Below are 8,348 nucleotides of genomic sequence, written 5' to 3'. Positions count from 1 at the left end.
TTGATCGCTCAAAGGAAAACAACCATTAAGTGTTTGAATGAACGAAACAGAAACAGTATATCATATATACCGTATTTTGCATCAGGATTACTTATATCATATATATAACTTGATTGATCTCGATTGCATAACCTATGGACGATCGATGTATCGCTGCTTCACCATACTAATGTCGGATTCCGAAGCATAGTCAACATCAATCATCCAAATCGTACACACATGATGCCAAATTTAATTACTCGTTTATTCTTTGATTCATTCTGTCTTTTAATCGTATTAATAGAGAAAATACAGAAAATAAACAACTATCAGATGCATGGTTTCGTAAGTGGCTCTGATACCACTGAAGGAGAATGGCGATCCAAAGCACAGCGGAATTTGAAATTTCTCCTTTAGTGATCCTTACGAATGGGCATGATCAGTGATAGAGTCGTTACCTCTTGTGGTGATTGTAACCTTTGATGCAGATCTACGGAGCGATCACAAACGTTGAACGATGACAGCGCCTCTATTCAGTCCACACGAACGGATTCCTTCAATCTCAGTGCTAGCTGCTACGAGTGAAGGCTCTGAGTGAGTGAGAGAGAGAGAGAGAGAGAGAGAGAGAGAGAGAGAGAGAGAGAGAGAGAGAGAGAGAGAGAGAAACGAAATTGCAACTGCACAAATGCTTCTACACAAGGGTTCTATTTATAGAACCACTTGTATGGGCTGCAAGCTAAAAAGCCCACTCAAGTGTATGTGGCCCATATCTTATAATATGCCAAAATGACTTAAGCGCGTGGTACCTTATCATATTTCGTGTTCTACTTAAGTACACCGTACCTTACGATGTTCTACAATTCACTTAAGGGCACCGTACATTACGGTATTCCTTAGTTACTTTATCTCTCATCAATCCGTCCTTTTGTGTGTGACCCTGTAGGTTTTCGCGGCATTTGCAATTATATTAAATCACGTATTTAACATAATAAACAGTGAGCGGTATCTAGGAACACATCACTGCTACCCAAGACACGAAAATGTCATGTGATCTGACAAATCCTTTTGTGATAATACTTATGTGTACAATTACCCTTTTGCCCTTATGTCTAAATTGAACACAAGGCATAGACTGTGTCATCCTTGTCCAGTTCAATATTGGGCCCATAGACATTTATCATGTTACGCAGGATGGGCAAATTCCATCTAGGTCACTCATGTCCCTTAACATGCTTCGTGGAGTACCCATCAACTGTCTTTATGGTCATCCAGTTACGGACAATGTTTGATCAGCAATAAGGCACTCGACTCTACATCTAGGGTCCATAATGGTTTCAGGTCGAAGGGTGGTATACACCATTATCACCATGAGAATAACTTATGACACTTTGCATAATATTCTATATAGTATTCTCATAGCGGGTCAATCCAGTATAAATATTACTCTTAATATTCATACCTATGTTTAAGACTTGATAACTCCTTATCCATGATCCATGAGATGTGATCATCAGTCTATATACATAATAGTCTTAATGCTTTAATGTTATCCCACTTCACAATAAAGCTCGACTATGGATACTTTAAGAATATTGTCCTTATGTTTAATGTGATCTCATGATTAAGTCACACTTGATACATTAAAAGGACTATCTATTCTAGGGACTTTATTAGACAAACATAATAAAGAAAAAGCCTTTTATTATTAATAAATAATCCGATACACGTACCAAAAGTATTGGCCTCTAGGGCTTACACCAACACGCACCCGCTTCAACAAAACATGTACTTTGACACTAGTGCTGAAGGAGACGTCATCATGTCGCTTTGTGGCATTGTGAAGCCAAGGTTCACAGTCTGAAAAATGGTTCTGTTCTAAGCTATCATGCGAAGATCCTCGTGATTAAAATGGGAAAGGAGAGAAAGAGCTGTAGTTTTATGCAGTTGCAGGTGTTGGTTTACAAAGCTATCACATGGCCTCTGGATTATGTTGCTGCATTTCCTGCAGCTGGTATGCTTAGGCCCATTTTGTTGTTGCAGTGTCTGCGGTTGAGGTAACTGTTATATCAATTTTCATCTGCACGACAGCTTCCATATATGTATTTCCGGGGGTTATAGTCATCAAGTTGGACAGTGATGATATTGCTGCTTCATGTTCTAGAAGATTAGCACTGCTCAAAACCACTTATCCCAGTAAAACCTGTACAGAGTTTACAATATCAATTACATCAAGGTCATGTGCTAGCAGACACTTAGAGACCCTCTTCCATACTGCATCTCTTTTTGCACTACCAACTACACATGTGTGATGTGCGCAAAGTATTATTCTGTTAAATGAACCAGGAGCAACTTTCATGGCTGAAGAGGACATAATCAGTAGTGCCTTTACCAAAACCTCGACGAATAACAAATGGGACTTGAGGATCCAAAGAAATATCGGCGTCACTTATTCTTGGAGCTGAAAGTTTCTCTTCAATCAAATAAAGATACCTTGAAGATTCAGAGACAAGATCTTCAGATAATTGCGGGGCATAAATCATGATCCTCTTCTTCGAGTAGGTAACATTGTGCAGCTATCGGAAGTCTTACAGGAGTGCGGGAACCTCTGGTATGATGACCGGTACCAACACATATATAAACATGCAAACGCTGCTCAACGGCTCTGGTTGTGCTTCTTAGCACACTCAGTTCGTGTTTCAGCACGTGAACCGCTTCACTTACGGGAGCCTGTGTAGGTATATCATTCTCTCATGTCCCCTACCATTAACTTGCATCTCTGGATCATCTGGATTCCTTTGGCGGTAAATAGAGTATTGAGCTTTCCCATGAGCTTCTTTCTTATGCATGTTATGCAGTTGCCCTTTAGAACTTTGCTCCTTTGCAAGGGCTTTATTGTCGATAAGGTAAGCTTGTCGTGCCTGCTCAAAATATGCATTATGTAAGCGTGCATGATCACGAGCCTCCTCCCGGAATTCAGAATACATATTTGCAAGAGAAACCAGTTTCAAGCCAGACAGGAGCTGGCCAGCCAGAACCACGGTTTTGAAACCTACCCCCAAGGTTAGTTCTCCCCTGTCCTCAATTGTAGGCACTGACAAGAACATTTAAACTCCTATTTGATCTAGTGGAAGCATCACCAGAACCACTTCTATCATACTCCCATATTCCAGAGTCCTAAGCAGCTAATTTCCTGACAGCTGAAACAAAGTCAGTAGCACCTCTAGATGGAAAAGAAGATCCATATTTGAACATGAGCAAGTTTTTGCCACTCGGTAAGTAAGGACTGCCACTTTGTTGAACATCATCTCTTGCATATTTTGCAGCAGTAGTCTGGCCGTTTGTTGAAGCAAGTGCTGGAAAGTCCATTCCAGTCAGATTGGGAGATGACAACGTCTTCGGGCTTGGGTTCTGGATGAAATTACTATCGACTTGGATCTCTAACTGAGTGAGCAACTCAATGGTCAAATTTAAATCATATCCATTTGCAAAGTAAACTTCAGCAAGGCTTTCTGATGCAAAACCAGGGAATAGAGAAGCTAAAAAGTCCAAAAGGTTAAAATCAGTCTCATCCATGATAGCGTTCTCAGTCAAAACATCATTTAAAAATCCATGCCTAGCATTGTCATCACAAGCAAGTGCCTCATTACCGCTGCTATGCAGACTGTTATTCCCAACGGGTCTATCCCAAGGCTTTGCAAATGAATTCAAAAAGCTTGTTGAAGATGGTTCTTCCCGGTAAGTTGAATTGGAAAGCCGTAATTTATCGGCAATGGTATTTCCATTAAGGTGCTGTTGAGATAATTCTTGACTCATATTCACAATTCCAACTCCCTGGTATGGAAAAGTGAATTTTCCTTCCGAACCTTTAATAACATATTCGATAGTATTGTACATTATGTCCAGTGCATCTGGATTGGTCGCTTAACGACTAGGTTCAATTCTGATTATGTTGTGATGTGCAGTTTGGAAGGCACTACTCGTGTTGGTGTATAGCTTGTGCGCCGGTTTGTTTTGGTTTAACAACGTTGCTTCATGGCCTATGAATTGAGAACTGTGGTTATGATTTGACGGTTTATAGAACTGGTTTAGGCCTTCTGCAGCATGTATGCAGGCCTGATGTTATGACCGAGTTTGCTTCATGGCTTCAATTCTGACATTGCCTTTTTTAGATAGCATAGCCATGGCTTCCTGTATGCAATTTTTTAATTTGTAATGGCATTGTTATGATGACGTGGAATGGTACAAGTGTTGATTATGGCCTATGATTTCATTCATGCCTTGCTAGGCTTTGTGTACACATGAAGGATGGTTGGACAACATGACATCAAGATTGGAAACAAAGGCCTAGTGTGCAATTGACCAATCAACCTAGGTCATGGACGATTATGGATGAAATTAGGATTATGGTTATAGAAACTAGGGTTTTAGGGTTGACTTTGGTCAAATTTAACCAAAAAGTCAATCGTTGACCAAAGTCAACACTTGGTCAAAGTTGTCATTTCTTATAATTTTCCATACTTTGGACATTTTCATGCTTGTATTGAATGGAATTGATACCTAATGGATGAAATAGATTGGTTCTTGAATTGAATTTAGATGGAATTGATTGAATTTACAATTATACATGAACATGATATTTGAATAAAACTTGAATTTGTCATGATGAACTTGAATGTGGATGGCTTAACATGAATTGAAATTGGCCTAGAATCAAAGCAAATGAAATACCCTAACAAATCTTGAATGAAACAATCAAGAGACATAAGTGATTGTGGGTGGACAAAAAATTAAATCAATGTAAGTGATGGATGGTACGAAGCATAGATGAACTTAGGGTAGCAATGGACCAATGGAAAATGAATGAAACCATGGACACAAAATGAATAAAACATAGATGTACAGTGAAATAGGGCTTAAGAAAAGACTCATGAACTAGTGAAAAATGGCATGACAATGGCGAGAGATGGGTTTGAAATACAGTGACCAGATGAAGTAGCAAAGCATGGACTAGGTACTTGAGATGGCCATATGAAGTAGGCCTAAGCAAGACATGAACTTGGATTAGGCATGAAGAAATGATCATATGGGATGCTAGGGATGGATTGAATCGAGTGAAAGTTATGATGTCATGGAAATAGGCTTGAACCATTGAAACATAGACAAGCAAGAGATGAACATGTAGGGCCATGATCAAAATGGGGACCCCCAAATTAGGGTTTTGCTTCACCAGTTAGCCAAAGTTGAGTCAGCAGTGATAATAACATACACAAGCCTCAAGAGCCACCTCCAATTGGGGTTTGGTTGATTAAACCCCCTTAAGTTACAGAGAAACCTTAGCTTCCACCCGCTTTAAGCACAAAGCTTTGAATTCATGATATTTGTCCTCTTGTATTAGACCAATGACTGTGCAGGTGAAATGAATGATATGAAGATATGCATATGACTAGGGTTAATGACCCAAATGAACCTTGTGAATGGTAGGTGAATTTTGGGGTATGACAACGGGTTACATCAATTCACATTAAACCTTTCATCGCATGCTCACTCCATTTTAAAGTATCATCGCAGTGAAAATATCATCAACAAATATGGAAGATAAGGCAAGTAATGATATTTGGTCTCAAACTTCAACTTTAATAACAAATAAGAGAGTTATAATCAATCCTCTCAACATGATTAAGAATGCACCACAACAAAATTAGTCTTACGACTTCAACATAAACATATCATAAAATTAAATCAAGCGTTCTCAACCCAATGTTACATGATCATAGCAAGACGCTACTAAATAAAGCTCTAAACTAAGAAGCAACTCCATGAGTTAGCTTCCACTTGTAACACCTCAAAATTTGCCCTCCTTTCTTGGGACTAGCATTAACATATTACATACATTTTTAGGTCATTAGGCATTGCATATTGCATATCATGTGGATACATTGTGCAAGTTATCTTCCCAAGTCTTTGTTGGAAGATGAGAAAGTCAAAGTGCAAGCCTAGGGTTTATTGACTGATCATTGGCCATCTGAGGATGGGGCTATGAGTTAGGGTTTCATGATTCTCAATGGATAGTGGTCTTCATCTTGATTGAAGTGATACATCATCATCATCATGGTTTGATATCATCAAGTGTTGAAGCTGATTCCTTGAGATTAGGGTTTTGACCACTGGTCAACCCTAATCAGTTGCATTGGGCCAATCAGGGCATGATCAGGAGATGGGGTCTATGATGGCTATGGGGTTCATAATATGATTATATTATGCTTATTGAGGCTAGGGTTTCATCCTTGAGCCATGTCATCAGAGAATTGGAGCTCAGTTTGATCAGTGCATGGCCAAATTCATCTATCAGTTGAAAAGTCAACTGTGGTCAACTGTACATGATCTGGTGGATTTGGAGGTAGGAGAGAGTTGGATACACTTCATTCATGTTGGAACAAGTGTTATATGACATCTCAAAGCTTAAGAATGGAGAAAATCAAGTCAGAACAAAAACTGCCAAAAATAGAAAGTGACTTGTAATGGAAGTTTCCAAAAATGGAAAGTTTTTGACTTCAAAATTACATGTCCAAGGAAGCTTCAAATGAAAAATTGTTCAACATGAAAGTTGTAGATCTTGTTCTCACCTTTCCAAAAAGTCCAAGAACTTGAAAATCCCATGTATGGTTGGAAAATTATGGCTCAGTGAATTTCAAAAATGACCCATAATCAGGAGGGCATAATTTCCACATGGAGCATCCAAATTGGAAGTTCTTTATATGCACAAACTCCATTTGACATGTACTTTCATGGTGCATAATTGGATTTCTTCAAAAATGGTCAATGCAAAAAGTCAAATTTCAACTGGACAGTTAAATGAACTAGGGGCAAAATTGTCCAGCTTGTGAAATAATTGGAATTTTTGAGTGGGGATTTTTGCAACACTTCACAAATGGTATTTGAAACTTGTTGGAATATTCATAATATGCCAAAGCCTTATGGTTTGGAAAATGGCTTTTGAAATGAACTTGCAAAAATGGACAAAGTGCCATCACATAGTGAATTTCCAAAATACTCATCCAATGAAGGTGAAACAAGTTGCAACAGCTCACACATGTCATTTTGAGAGTGTGTGAGCTGTCAATGAGCTGGCATTGGCTTATATGTGAAAGTACACTTTTGCCCCTTGCTTGAAAAATAACCATTTCACTAATCATTGGCATTTGATTAATTAGTGTGGTTAAACATGGATTAAGCTTGAGTATATAATCCTAATCACATCTAAATCATAACAGAATTCACACTTCCCCAAAATCAGATCCAAATTCATCACATTCTCTCAAATTCTCAAGAACCACATAACACTTCAATTGACCAAAACTCTTGGAATTCTTGATCAAATGCGAAAATTCTTGTTGTGTTGATCTTGAATCATCATCTTCTACATCTGTTTGTGGATCTCATCATCAATTGTACACCAAAACACGACTGTTCAAGTTTGCATCACTCATGGCATTTGGAGAATTCAAGCACTAGGAGCAGAATCAATTGAACCTAAGCCTTGCATTCAAATCCTTGGAGCTTCTAGTTCAACTGTTTGTGGAAAAAACGCGCGAAGAACATCAGTTCCAGCACTGCATTCCAGGTACTTGATTTTTTCGAATGTCGTGGTTCTTTGATTGCTTGTATGCGTTTTGTAGACTGGTTCATGTAGAGCATCGTGATGCTTTTAGTTTTAGGAATGGTGAACTGTAGAGGATGAAATCTGGATTGAAAGTTTTGAAACCAAACCCTAAGTCGATCGATCCGTGAGATTTAGGAACTTGTAGGTTAAATCATGGACATATTTGGACTCCTTGTTCTCAGACGGTTCCATTGACTATGCGCTTGCAAATTTTTGTGAAGTTTCGATGTTCATCATATTCGTGCTGTTTCTGGAAAACGCGTGAGGAAGAGAGTGAAATTCTGGAAAATACATGTGTTTGATCCGTTTTTCGTTTTGAATTTTTGAATAACATGTTTCCCGCGCCACTGTTCACCTAATTACCAGATTGCCATTAATGAAATCCATTTAATTAATATTATTCCAAATAATTATTAAAAATCATAAAACACTTTAAAAAATTCATAAAAAATCAATTAAAAATCAGAAAAATATGTGGTTTTTTTGTTGACTTCCTGATTGACTCTAGAATTTTATTGACCTATTTTTGGAAGTTGTGCTTGGTGGAAATTAAGTTTGACTTAGGGTTGTTTAACATGCATGCCATTTTGATACATTGTGCCATTTTGATTGTGAAATTCTCATGGTTACAAAGAAATGTTTGAAAATTTTTGTAGTGATTGTTGACTGGCTAATGGTGATTTACATGTACATTTTGTGAATTTTTGAT

General features: G+C 38.2%; 1 pseudogene; it reads right to left on the bottom strand.

The window, feature by feature from the left end:
* Positions 1-2,493: 2,493 nt before the first annotated feature.
* On the bottom strand, positions 2,494-3,873 carry LOC127103923 (polyadenylate-binding protein-interacting protein 7-like; annotated as a pseudogene).
* Between the last annotated feature and the right edge of the window lie 4,475 nt (positions 3,874-8,348).

The sequence above is a fragment of the Lathyrus oleraceus genome, chromosome 7 (assembly GCF_024323335.1).
Source record: "Lathyrus oleraceus cultivar Zhongwan6 chromosome 7, CAAS_Psat_ZW6_1.0, whole genome shotgun sequence".
Classification (NCBI taxonomy): domain Eukaryota; kingdom Viridiplantae; phylum Streptophyta; class Magnoliopsida; order Fabales; family Fabaceae; genus Lathyrus; species Lathyrus oleraceus.
The sequence above is the reverse complement of the archived record's forward strand: the minus strand, read 5'-3'. Positions and strand labels throughout refer to the sequence as shown.